Source organism: Nothobranchius furzeri, chromosome 12 (genome assembly GCF_043380555.1).
Source record: "Nothobranchius furzeri strain GRZ-AD chromosome 12, NfurGRZ-RIMD1, whole genome shotgun sequence".
NCBI classification, from domain to species: Eukaryota; Metazoa; Chordata; class Actinopteri; order Cyprinodontiformes; family Nothobranchiidae; genus Nothobranchius; species Nothobranchius furzeri.
In genome coordinates, this window is record NC_091752.1 from 12823398 (window position 1) to 12838477 (window position 15080).

Sequence of the window (15080 nt, forward strand, 5' to 3'; positions counted from 1 at the left end):
ATGTACGCACACTCACAAGCACACACACACATGTACGCACACTCACAAGCACACACACATACACACGTGTGCATGCTCACAAGCACACACACACACTCACAAGCGCACACACACACACACGTACGCACACTCACAAGCACACACAAACACATGTACGCAAACTCACAAGCACACACACATGTACACACACTCACAAGCACACACACATGTACGCACACGCACAAGCACACACACATGTACACACACTCACAAGCACACACAAACACATGTACGCAAACTCACAAGCACACACACATGTACACACACGCACAAGCACACACACATGTACGCACACTCACAAGCACACACACACATGTACGCACACTCACAAGCACACACACATACACACGTGTGCATGCTCACAAGCACACACACACACTCACAAGCGCACACACACACACACGTAGGCACACTCACAAGCACACACAAACACATGTACGCAAACTCACAAGCACACACACATGTACACACACTCACAAGCACACACACATGTACGCACACGCACAAGCACACACACATGTACGCACACTCACAAGCACACACACATGTACGCACACTCACAAGCACACACAAACACATGTACGCAAACTCACAAGCACACACACATGTACACACACGCACAAGCACACACACATGTACGCACACTCACAAGCACACACACACATGTACGCACACTCACAAGCACACACACATACACACGTGTGCATGCTCACAAGCACACACACACACACTCACAAGCGCACACACACACACACGTAGGCACACTCACAAGCACACACAAACACATGTACGCAAACTCACAAGCACACACACATGTACACACACTCACAAGCACACACACATGTACGCACACGCACAAGCACACACACATGTACGCACACTCACAAGCACACACACATGTACGCACACTCACAAGCACACGCACATGTACGCACACTCACAAGCACACACACACAAATACACATACACACACACACACACATGTACGCACACTCACAAGCACACACACACATACACACACTCACAAGCGCACACACACACACATGTACGCACACACACACACAAGCGCACACACACACACACGTACACACACTCACAAGTGCATGCACACTCACAAGCACACACACATGTACGCACACAAACACACACACGCACACACACACACACACACACACAGGTACGTACACTCACATGCACACACACACACACACACTCACACGCACCCACAGCAATCCAGGAGGCGGCGTGCGCTGACTCAGAACGAGGGCATTAGAATAAATTTAGAACAATGATTGTTTTAGATGACAGATTCTCGGTGCACGTTCACCTGAAAGTTTGCAGAAGTCTTAGAAAGAAAAGTCTTTTTCTATTGAGAAACCCAGCTAGCTTCGTCTCACAGAGCCTGCTCATCAGCACCCCAGCAGAAAGGGTCAAACTCTGGTAACCGGTGATGGTTGTACCCAATGTGCAGCAGTACCGGGACCAGAGTGAATAGGGTGTGTATGGGGAGCATGAGTGGGTGTCCGGCGTGCATTTTTGTAAGTCTTGGGTTGTATGTGCATGTGTGAGCATGAGGGAGGGAGCGTGTGACTGTGTTTGTGTATGACTGTATATGTCAGGTGGGGCCTTTGGGTCCTCCCCTCTCCTGGGACTTCTTTTGATGATATAGATCTTCGTCTCCCCTCTCCCTGCCTGTTGTGGAGTGTGGTGCCTTGGTCTGCCTGAATGTTCATGGCTCCGGGGTCAGGGGGTTTAAGATTTTTTGCGTCTTCCTGATCAATCCCGGTGGCTGCCTGGTGGAGTCTGGGTCCCTGGGCTCTGCTGGGTCCCCGGCGGGGGTGGTCGCCCCTGGGTCCCGGGTCGCTGGGTTCCGGGCTCGGCCGGCTACGGGGTGGGAGGCTGCGAGCGGGCCTGTGGGCTTGCCGCTGATATCTCCCGGGACTCTGCCAGCTGCTGGTTGTGGCCCCCCGGGGCGATCCTCTGTGCCTCTCGAGGGGGGCAGGGGCCCTTCTGGTTGCAGTCTCTTTGGGGTTCCTGTGTTCTGGGGCAGTGCCTGGATTTCTGGGACTTGGAGCTCCCTCCGTCTCCTACATATCTTTGGGGGCAGATCTGTGGTCCCTCACACTCTCTATTGGACGCTTTTATGGAGTAACCTTACATAAACAAGCGTGTGTACACACACAGGTGCTCACATGGTGCTCTCAAAAGTATGGGCTTGGGCACGTTCAACACATGTCTTTAGGCTGTCGTTGCCACCAAAGGTACTATGATTTGTTATCATGTGATTGTTCAGTTAAACAATGTTTATTTTATATTTCATCATCAGGTTGACACAGTGATACCTTGCTCCTGATGTATTGTTGTGTGTCCCATTTTTTTCTATTCTTTCTATTTCTGCAGGTCTAGAAGCAGACTCTTGTTCATTATTGTTCATTTTTGTGGAACCCCCACCCCCTTCCCTCCTCTCTCTTCACCTTTTGTCTTTTCCTTTCTCTTTCCCCTCTGACTCCGTGTCTGGCCGGAATTTTAAAGCATTCAAAAACAATAACAATAAAGTTTTAAGTATCAGGCGTGACATTAAAAAAAGACGCTTTGATGCTCCACCTGAGAGTAAATCTGCAAGGCTTGTCACCAGCATTCAGACATCAATTCTGTTTGCTTCACAGCCAGACAGGACACGGTTAAAAAAAAAGACGGAAGTTAGAGAACATCCATTGCCTAACCTCAACGAGACAATCTAACAGAGAGAACAAAGCATGATTGTGGCCTCTCTTAAAAGGCACATATACCTGGGTATCATCTGCATAGCAGTGAAAATGACACCTTAGAAATCTAACAAAGAGGTAGCAGATACAGAGAAACAACAATGGGCCCAACACAGAACCCTGGGGAACCCCACAAGAGAATGAAGCATTAGAGGAAGTAAAATCCCCCAATGAGACACTGACGGTTCTGTCAGCCAGGTACGACACAAACCAATCAGCGCCATCCATGAACACCCCCATAATGTTCCATCCTAGAAATCAGGCGAGAATGATCTACAGTATTGAATGCAGCCGATAGGTCCAACAATACCAAAATAACAAAATAATAGGTCGATAACTGGTCAAGGCAGATGAGTCGAGTCCAGCTTTCTTCAGTAAAGGCTGAACAACAACATAATTCCAGTTGCCTGATACCACCCCAGAGACAATGCTCTGATTAATAATAGCAAGAACCCAAGGACCAACTGATAAAAAATATTTATTTTTAAAGCCTAGGGGGCATCAAATCCAAGGGAGAACCAGCAGGTTTTACAGAGTTAACAAAATCCCAAAGGCAGTCCAACGTAAGCGGCTCAAACTGACTAAAAGTAGCTGAACAGGGACCAGAAAGAGTCTGACAGGGGACAGAATGAATCTGGGCTCTGATATCGACTATTTGATCCACAAAAAAAAACTCAAAAATGCTTTGCAAGACATCGCAGAGGGCGCAATACCCACCGATTGGAGAATATCGAGGATGCTATTCGTAACATTGAAAAGCATCCGTGGCCGGTGACATGCCGAGAGTATCACGTTTGAAAAGTTAACCCTAGCATCTCTAGCATCACCTCCTGATAGTCACAAAGACAGTCTCTTGACACCTGAAAAGGACTCAGTAACCTGTCCTTCTTCCACATCCTTTCTGCTAGTCGACATTTCTGCCTTAATAATAGTGTATAGTCATTCAGCCAAATAAGCAACCTATCTGCCAAAAGCCCAGCAAACTCTGCCAGAAAGTCCTTGTTGTACCCAGGACTAGAAAAAGCTTTAAAAATGGCTGCGTGTCACATTGTTTACAGTTTGGTTAGCCAACTCCTCCCAGGGTTGTGTCACGTGTCTTGCACATTCTGATCTTGTGTTTGTAAAACTTCCAGAAGTCTGTGGTCTTTGTAGAAATAGCCTCAGGAGTTTGGCTTCTTTGGTCTGAATCCATTGTATTAGTTTCCAGGGTTTTTTTTCCTATGGTTTGCGTTTTCTTCTCACAGCTTAGTTGTAAATAAAACACAACCTAGGTGAGAATTTAGCCTGTTGATTGGTCATATTATCTGGGGGTGGGGCCACCAAACGTTTGTGTGTTCTGATCCTGAGCTATGCTCTAGGCTGCTGTAGGTTAAGGTGATCCCACAGAGCTGTTTGTGTTGTCTGGATTAACGACAGGATAATGGAGGTAAACAGGTACAACTGTAGGTGTCTGGCGTGTGTCCCTGCATGTGTGACCGGTCTTAATAAATACAAACACATCTAGAGATGGTCTCACACTGATTTAATTTCTCATCACACCTCTATTTCCCTCCTCTCCCCCTGACTCTCACACTCTGAGGTTAAGGAGTTACCTGAGGTTCTTTAGCTGAGTGAAAATTACATTTACTCTGACACGGAAAGGCAGGTCCATCCCTGGAGTGGAACAAAATCCCAGCTGCTGCTGGCTGCTGTCAAGCATTGGTTCCCATAGCAACATCCCTGAAGGCTGCAGCTTTGCAGGCCACTTTTTCCAGGCTTGTTGGAGGTGACATGACCCAGTTGCCACCATGCTCTCACTAATCTGGTTCCTCACCTTCTCACCTTTAACCTTCTCAGCATCAGTCTGTGTGCCACATCTTATGGTAAGACATACACCATGTTAATTTACTCTTAGTCATTGATGATTGTAAATAAACTACAAAGTAAAGATTTAGTAAAGAAACAAAAACACTAGAACAATCCAACCAGACTGACTGGAAACCAGCATTTCAGGGAAGACCAAAGTAAACGATCCCTGATTCAATCAATCAGTCAAAACTCATCCAATACTCCCACCCACCCATTCATGCATCCTTCAACATTCCACCCATCCATCATCCATCCATCCGTCCATCCATCCATCCATCCATCCATCCATCCTCCCACCCACCCATGCATCAATCTATCCACCCACCCATCCATCCATCCTCCCACCCACACATCCATCCATCCATCCAACCATCCATGTATACATCTGCCCATCCATTCATCCATTCATCCATCTATCCATCCATCCATCATCCAACCATCCATGTATACATCCGCCCATCCATCGATCCACCCATCCATTCATCCATCCTTCATCCATCCAGCCATCCATACATCCTTCATTCATCCATCCATCTATCATTCAACCATTATCCTTCCGTCCATCCATCCATCCATTCATCCATCCTTCTTTCATCCATCCATCCATTTATCCATCATTCAACCATTGTCCTTCTGTGCATCCATCCATCAATCCAACCATCCATCCATTCATATGTCCTCCCACCCACCCATCCATCCATCCGTCCATCCATCCATCCATCCTCCCACCCACCCACCCACCCACCCATCCATGTATACATCCGCCCATCCATCTTTCATTCATCCATCAATCCATCCATCCATCCCTTCATCTGTTCTCCCACCCACCCATCCATCCATCCATCCATCCATCATTCAACCATTATCCATCCATCCATCCATCCATCCATTCATCCAACCTCCCACCCAGAGCCGGATTAAATAAATGGACTACACTAGGCAGGCTGCATTTCTGCCCCCCCTCCTCCATCGATGTTATTTAATGAATTGAAATCTGAAACTTACCAAAGTTACTAATAAAAGTTCATTCACATTTTACATAGCCTAGTCTTTGGTTACAAATTGGTTGATTGTATGTAAAACATTCTACCAGACTATTTTTTGATATTAGACATCATTACACAGCTGTATTAAATGCTAATAAATTATCCTCATCTTATCCATTGGGAGTGTCAGTGTTAAGGCAGTAGTACCAGTAAATAACCACTAGGTGTCATTAAACTATGTAAACAGAGCAAACGTGTTAACCGTAAATCCTCTAATAAAGGCCCGGGCCGTATTTGACCCAAGCTCATCAAGCTCCAGGCCTTTATTGGAAGGAGGGCCAGAATTAGAGACAGGCCTCTATTTCTATTTGAGCAAAATGAACTAATGGCTCGCTGGAGTTTTTGACAATTAAAATTGCGCCCACATTTTCAAAGGTAAACACATTTCTTTTAACAACGGTAGTTTCTGCTTCAGCCCTCCCCCCCCCTCCCCCTGCGCAGCAGCCACAAACTCACTGATGCGCCTGCAGCCTCTCGGAGTTCCTGCTGCTCTAAACATTAAAATAATTATTTCATTTTCTTTTGCTCACTTCTGATTACCTTCAATGGTGTCTGTTTGTTGCTACCACCAGGTACAAAAACTAACTTGTTTTTCTTTGACTATTTTTCTGTCCTGTCTGTTTATTATCTTCCTGCATCTCCTCTCAATCCTAAAGAAAAACCTGCTACCTGGGTTCATATATATTCACCTTATGAGTTACCTTTGAACTGCAGTTCTAAAAGATCTACCGACCGCAAAAACAGCGGAGTGCTCGCTGCTTGCCGGCCGCATCAGTGATCGGTGCGTCACCGGATGACAAGGTGATGCGCCCCGCTCCACAGCGAAACGCATCAGGTGCAAATAAAAGACAGAAAACATTAAAGGAAATGAACCGACATGAACGATCGCGTGTTAAATTAGTTTTTGAGGTGGCGATACCTGATTTGATAATGTTACTGTGGCTGTGCTCAGGACGCAGATCTACCGACCGCAAAAACAGCGGAATGCTCCCTGCTTGGCGGCCGCATCAGTGATCGGTGCGTCGGAGGACAAGTTGATGCGCCCCGCTCCACAGCAGCGAAACACATCAGGCGCAAATAAAAGACAGAAAACATTAAAGGAAATGAACCGACATGAACAATCGCGTGTCAGTACCGACGCTCTGGCACAGCGCGTTGCCCCCCCGAGCGCAGGAGCTGGTCACCTGCTGATAGCAGGCTGCTGTCTTTTCCGAGGGCTGCATCTTGCCGGTCATTATCACGTGACAGCGACTAGTCGACTAGTTCATACAACCCCTATTGCTCCCCAGTGTTCTGCAGCGCACGTTCTCTTTGAACTTGATATCAAATTTTCGCCTCCTCTTCGTCTCCGCATGGTTAAAGTTACCCTCGCGGTCTATCACTGGCAAATCAAAAGTGAGACGATGACACAACACCCCCCCCCCCCCCACTTGCTTGTTACCACATTCCACCCGGCCACAATAAGAGACCGGCCATTATTCACCTCTACCGACTCTAACGCCGGCCAAAATATGAGACTCGGACGTTATTTGAATACAGGCCTGTATTAGAGGATTTACGGTATCTTATTTGCTCTGTTTACATTTAATCAACACATTTAATTTAAAAGATTTTCTGCTAAATACAATAGCTTACAACATTTATAAATGTTGACAAATTAATCACATGATAGTGGAAAGACATTTAAGAAGAAATAGATGAATTTTAATGGACTGAAGCATGTTTAAAGGCGCAAAAACAAACTATAAACACACAGCTTAAATTATTGCAGTATTAATTAAATACAATCTATAATCTTAAAAGAAAGTATTTTAATGAAATGAAAAAGTTATCTTAAGTTTTGATCTTGCTTTATGCCTCTGCTGAATCAGAAATTCGGTGTGAATTTTCTGAATATGAACTTATTGTTTGTAATGCTATTTGAACATTAATAAAACTATTTAAAAGAAATAACAAAACCAGCAACACTTACCAAGGAAACCATTTAGCATCCACTCCGGGATAATCTTCAGCTTTCAGCAGAAAGTTTCTGGCTGAAGTTAGCTTCCGATTCGGGAAACGGCTAAAGGGCCATTACACCCAATTTTTCTCTACTCTGACCATCTTTGATCTGCTCTAGCTCAAAAACTACTACAGCCACACTGTTCAACCCTGTTCTAGTTTATTCTACAATAATAGCAGATCAAATAAAACACAGTGTGGGATTTGTGAAACCTTTCCCTGATTTGTGACACTTCAACTAAGCCTGATTTATGTGTTTTTTCAGCATCTGGCCAATGATGGAACAGCTGTAGCTCAAAAACTACAACAGCCACACTGTTCAACCCTGTTCTAGTTTATTCTACAATAATAGCAGATCAAATAAAACACAGTGTGGGATTTTTGAAACCTTTCCCTGATTTGTGAAACTCCAACAGAGCCTTGAAAAATCGGTCTGCGCGTGCCCCATAGTGGCACATGTCAGTGAGCACGGATAGTCCGACTATCTTGAAAATATGCCTCCAAAACAATTCCTCCGCTCCTCCATTGTTCTAACGGCACAGTCTTTTTCTCCCGGACAGGAACTCCGTCATATTACCGTAATGTATCGTACACCTCTGAAAAGCGTGGAGTATCACCTTTTTGAAACAATTGGAATTACGAAGATTGCGCAAATGTTCGAACAGTTACGGTAGTAAACATTTGTGTGTGGGCTCCGGCAAAGTAGACGATCACGCTTGACGAATATCTTTTGGGAACTACATGGACGTTCATTTGGCTAAAGTGTGTATGATGTACTTTTAATGTATCTTTGAATAGTAAGGTGAGAAATGTTAAGAAATTTTAAAATTGTCTAAAATCCAGAGCTGTGGTCCCATTGTATGGGCAAAACTAACCCTGCAGACCTACCGACAAGAGGCCAGCATGTCCAGAGCCTCATTGACAGTCAGCTGTGGTGGAGTGGACCTAAATCATTGCCAGCAGCTGATGAAAGAGAACAGGTGGATGAGAACTATGTGTCATCTGAGGTGAACTGTGAACTTAAACCTAAGCACCAGGTTGTAGTACAACTGACATGTGCTGAGCAGGTTGAACCACTGTTTGACATTGAAAAATACAGTAGACTTAGGACAGTGTTAAGAGTAACTGCATGGGTTAAAAGATTTGTGACAAACACACGATCCAGTCAGAAACTGAAAGGAGAGTTGACTGCGGACGAGATCAGGGCTGCCGAAAGGTACTGTGTGAAGCAGACACAGGAGAGTAGCTTTAGCTCAGAAATCCTACAGTTACAGCTGAAACAGAATGTGAAGAGAGACTCTAAGATTAAGGATTTGAAACCATTTTTGGATGAAGAAGGACTGATAAATGTTGGAGGGAGAGTTCAGAACTCTGATCTTAGTTTCAGAGAGCAGCACCCCTGGGTGCTACCAAGCACTCATAAACACTCTGAGCTATTGGTTCATTCTTGTCATGAAAGGGTGATGCATTCTGGTGTTAGAGACACTTTAATCCAAGTGAGGGAGCAATACTGGATCTTGAGAGGGAGACAGTTCGTTAAACGCATTGTTTCTGGATGTTTTATTTGCAGGAAGCTAAAGGTTAATGCGGCGCAGCAGATTACTGCTCCTTTACGTCAGGTTAGAGTAACAGAATCAGCTGCATTTGAAGTTCCTGGGGTGGATTATGCGGGACCCTTGTATGTTAAAACTAAGAGTCAACCGACAAAGGCTTACATTGTATTGTTCACTTCTGCTGTAACAAGGGCAGTACACTTGGAGTTAGTATCAGATCAGACCACTGAAAACTTCCTGTTAGCCCTAAAAAGATTTATTGATAGAAGAGGGCTATGTAGGATCATATATTCTGACAATGCTAAAAGATTTAAAAGGGCAGACAAGGACTTGAAGGAGATGTGGCAGGTTAAAGGCCCAGAACTCACTAAGTTCTTCACCGAGAAAGGAATCACCTGGAAGTTCATTGCTGAGCGGGGGGGAGGGGGCTTCTGGGAGAGGCTTGTGAGATCTGTAAAAACATGTTTGAAAAGAGTGCTGGGGAGGGCCTCATTGAACTTTGAGGAACTCACAACTGTGCTGACGGAGGTTGAAGCAGTGTTGAACTCTAGACCATTGTCTTATGTATATAATGATGTTCTAGAACCTCAGCCACTAACCCCTTCTCATTTCCTGGTTGGAAACCGACTAACTTCTCTACCACCAAAGAATCTGTCCTCCCAGCCTCACACCCCCATTGTCAACAAAGAGGAGCTGGGACAATGATGGAAATACCGCCAGAGACTTTTGAACAGCTTTTGGAAGCGCTGGCGCAGAGACTATTTGATGGACTTAAGATCAGCCCACGCATCTGAGACCACAACACCCACTGCAGTAAAGGTGGGAGATGTTGTTCTAATAGGAGAGGACAACACACCCAGACAGACCTGGAAAATGGGTAGAATAACAGAGGTTTTTCCAGGCAGAGATGGACTGATTCGTTTCTGTAAGGTTTGCAGTTCTACAGGTACCATTTTGAGAAGACCTGTACAGTTACTATATCCCTTAGAGGTATGTTAAGGATGGCTAACTGTTGATGAACATCTGTTCATCGGGCAGGAGTGTGTTGTGACTTATTTGTCATTTAAGTATTTAGTTTCTAAAGAAATAGTCCTGTTGTTAGCACTGAAAATGTATTTGTGCAAGTATTTTATTTTGAAGGGAACATTCAGGAAATGCACTTTCCTTCTGTGATTGTGTTGCACTTGAAAAGAAAAAAAAGAGACGTTGAAAGGTTTGGATGTTGCTCACGTTCTGAAATGAGCATTAAATGTTCAAGATAAAGACGCTGGCGTCCGTGTAACACGTTAAAGGACCAGGTCTCCTGACTGCAACTTCACAGACAGTGAGCTATCAGAAGTAGTTTCAACTACGGAGCCTGAGTGTGTGAATAAAACACAGGAACCCAAAATAGAGCTCAAAATATATGTATTATGCATGGTATGAAAAATATATAGACATCATTTTAGAAGCCTTTATTCCACTTCATATGTTATTTATCGTGATATTTATCAAATATGGTCATAAATTGAGAAAAATATATATTTAATTATAAAAGAGAATTAAAATATTAAACACTCAAAAGTATCTAAAATTGGTACCGTTCAGTACTAGTATCGATTCCGAGGTACCGGGAATTAGTACCGAATCGATTCAAATGTCAAAGGTACCCATCCCTACTTATATGCAGATGACATTCAGCTGTACTGCTCCTTTAAGGATTCTGAGTTCTATAAACTGTCTGAACTACTAGATTTGCTGGCTAGAAGATAACTTCCTTCAGTTAAACTCTGAAAAGACTGAATGTCTGATCATTGCCCCTGAGAGCACAGTTCCCCTGATTAGTCTAAAACGTGGTCATTTATCCTCCACCGCCAAGATGAACTTAAGGAATTTGGGTGTTTTTGAACAATCAATGTCTCTTGCCCCCGGGTCGACCTAGGACACGTTGGAGAGGTTACATCTCCAATCCGGTCCGGGAATGCCTTGGGGTCCTGCCGGAGGAGCTGGTGGAGAAGGCCGGGGAGAGGACGGTCTGGAGTTCCCTAGTTGGGATGCTGCCCCCGCAACCCGGACCCGGATAAGCGGAGGAAGACAACGACGACAATGTCTCTTGAAGGCCACTCAAAAACGTTGTTCTAAAACTGTTTTTATCACTTGAGAAATATCTCCAAACTGTGAAGGTTGGTGTCAAAACATGAACTTGAAATGGTTCTCCATGCCTTTATCTCCTCCCGTCTAGATTACTGTAACACACTCTTCACATGTTTTAACACAAAAGCTCTTGACCTCCTTCAGTTGGTCCACAACTCTGCAGCGAGGCTCCTAACTGGAACAAACAGAAGAGCTCACGTCACTCCTATTCTGATGTCTCTGCACTGGTTACCCGTTTACTTAAGAGTTCGTTTTAGAGTCCTGACTAGAACTTTCAGGGCTCTACATGGCCAAGCTCCTCCCTATATTACTGAACAGCCTTATGCTCCAACCTGAGCCCTCAGGTCCACCCACCTAAACCTTCTAGAAGTTCCAAAGACCAGATATAAAAGTCAAGGTGATTGCTCCTTCCAGACTGTTGCACCCAGACTTTGGAATGATCTTCCTTTATCCTTACGTAGGATTGACAGTCTGGACACTTAAAATGCAGCTGAAGACCCTTTTATTTAAAGCTGCTTTTACCTTTATCTCAAATTTGTAATATTTTATTTTTTATGGTATTTCATAATTTAATGACTTTATTTTTTATGTTAATCTAGTTCTGTTTTGAGATCATTATGATTTTATGACTTTATGTGTTATTTTGCTTTGATCTTGTCTGTGATGAGTTTTTTGCTGATAATTTTGCCATGGTTATTCAAATAACGTAGAAAGGGAACAGCACACCTCCCACAGCCAAGCCGGTCATTTTGATGTAACATTTGTGGGATGCACTTGGCTGTTCGAGCCACAGTAACGTCCGGGGAAGAAGAAGAATAAAGGCAACAAATCATCTGGTGAAGAAGAATAACAGACCTGCTTGTCCTGGCAGGTCCTTCAATGACTCGTCTTAATGCTGCTGGATAGTTCTCCAGCAGGAATGACTCCTTGCTAATAGCTCAGACCTCTTGTGAAGCAACTGTTTGGTGTTGTCTGCTGTCCTTAGAGCTCTGGTTCCCATATAAACTATAACACTTGTCATTTTGAAATATGATGGGTCTGAGGTGCACATGCATGCTTACCATGAAAGGGTGCCCCCAAGGCCCTTCACCGGCATTGGCCTCAAAAGGGATTCAGATGGGAAAACGATCAGGTCAGAAAAAGCCAGTCTCTTCAACATCACAGTGGCATTAGTATTCATGGCCCCACCCACCTTTGCTTGGAACCGCCAATGGGGAGAAAAGAGCAAAGTGGCCACTCTGCTAGTAGAAGCTAACAGTTAGCATTAGCACCCTGGTGGAACTCCTTCAGACGTGTGTTATTAGTGAATATAAATTATCAATGTTGCAAAATGAATGGCGGCAGCAGAAGAGTTATATTGCTATTACCAAATAAAGGCCAGACATTAGCATATTATGAATACTAATGAGGACGATTTGTCATCCTGTTGTTCTTGTGACTAATGTCTGCTTCCTGAAACAGGAGCGCCAGAGCTTTTTTTCTACAGAAAAGGACTCTGTCACACCCTGTCCTGTCTCCCTGTTTGGTTCAGCTTTGTGTCTCGTTAATTACTCCCACCTGCCTCTCGTTTTCCCAATCACCTTAGCTCCCGGTCCTCCTGTATTTAAACCACTTCTGTTCTGTGTCTTGTGTTGGTTCATTGTTTCATTGTCCAGCGTGCGTCCTGATAAATCTGTGAAGTAAATCCTACCTGTCTGCCTGCTTCCTCCCTGGTCTGGATCCTCGCTTTAGCTCCGCTCCGCTCCGCAGCATGTCTGGCAGAATGAACCGACCTGAACCCGTTGATGGATCCAGCCGGGAGATTCAACCTTGGGAGTGCCTGCTCCGGTTCCTCTCCTCAGATCACCGGCCGGCCTCCTCCCCTCCTGCTTCGCCTTGCCGAAGATGCCGTCGCCGACCTTCAGCTGCGGCGTTCCTCCCTGTCCTCCCGGAACCGGAGGTGAGTTTGGACCAGGAGCTGCTGCCAGATCGCTCCAGTTTCGTGGGCACGAGCCTGGCGGTCTGTTCCCCCGGAGTTGGTACGCGGCGTGGAGAAGAACGCCGAGCTCCACCGCAGCCCTGTGTCCCGGCGGGAGCTGCGGACTCGCCGCTGCCCCTGCCCGACGCAGCGCCTTGGACCCGCCCCGGCCAGGCCAGCAGTCCCATCGGCACCCCCATCGTCTGCAGGTGGAGGAGCAGCACCCGTAGCCCAGCTGAGAGAGCTTCAGGCGGAGCTTGGCCGGATCCGCCAGCTCGTCAGCCATCAGGAGTCTCACCTGGACACTCTTGTATCCTCGGACCGCCAGGAGAGGGCCTCCGTCCAGCCGGCAGCTCCTTTATGTCGGAGCCAGAAGAGTGAACCCGGGGTCCACCCAGCGGAGCTCGGCGGTCTCCGGGCTGAGCTGGACCAGCTCCATCGGACCCTCAGCCTCCAGAAGCGTCAGCTGGACGGTCTGTCCTCCCTGCTCTCTTCGTTTCCAGCACGGCATCCGGTCCAGCGTGTCCAGGCAGCTCCTCCCACAGCGGCTCTTCCTCCGGCCCAGAGGCTGACGGATCGGGCCCAGAAGCAGACGGTACCGGCCCGGATACAGACGGTACCGGATCCGGTCCAAAAGTTGGCAGTCCAAAAGTCGACGGTCCAGAAGTCGAAGGACCAGAAGCCGACTCCCCCGGACCAGAAGCCGACTCCCCCGGACCAGAAGCCAACACCCCCGGGCCAGAAACCGACACCCCCGGGCCAGAAGCAGACAGTTCTGGATCCGGTCCAGAGGCCGGCGGTCCAGAAATCGAAGGACCAGAAGTCGACGCCCCCGGACCAGAAGCCGACGCCCCCGGACCAGAAGTCGATGGTGGCTGATGCCCGGTCCTGTCCTGTGGTCGACACCCTTTCCAGTTCTGAAGTCGACGTCTCCTCTGAAGTCGACGTGTCTGAAGTCGACGTCTCCTCTGAAGTCGTCTCCTCTGAAGTCGACATGTCTAAAGTCGTCTCCTCTGAAGTCGACGTGTCTGAAGTCGTCTCCTCTGAAGCCGACGTGTCTGAAGTCGTCTCCTCTGAAGTGGACGTCTCCTCTGAAGTGGACGTCTCCTCTGAAGTCGTCTCCTCTGAAGTTGACGTGTCTGAGGTCATCTCATCTGAAGTCGATGTGTCTGAGGTCATCTCCTCTGAAGTCGACGTGTCTGAGGTCATCTCCTCTGAAGTCGACGTGTCTGAGGTCGTCGTCTCCTCTGAAGTCGACGTCTCGTACGATGTCGACGTCTCGTCCGAAGTCGACATCTCGTACGAAGTCGGCGTCCCCTCTGAAGTCGACGTCTTCTCTGAAGTCGACGTCTCGTCCGAAGTCGTCTCCTCTGAAGTCGACGTCTCGTCCGAGGTCGTCTCCTCTGAAGTCGACGTCTCGTCCGAAGTCGTCTCCTCTGAAGTCGATGTCTCGTCTGAGGTCGTCTCCTCTGAAGTCGACGTCTCGTCCGAAGTCGTCTCCTCTGAAGTCGATGTCTCGTCTGAGGTCGTCTCCTCTGAAGTCGACGTCTCGTCCGAAGTCGTCTCCTCTGAAGTCGATGTCTCGTCTGAGGTCGTCTCCTCTGAAGTCGACGTCTCGTCTGAAGTCGTCTCTGAAGTTGTCTCTTAAGTCGTCCCTTAAGTCGCCTCTGAAGTCGTCTTGTCTGAAGTCGCCTCTGAAATCGTCTCGTCTGAAGTCGCCACTGAAGTCATCTTGTCT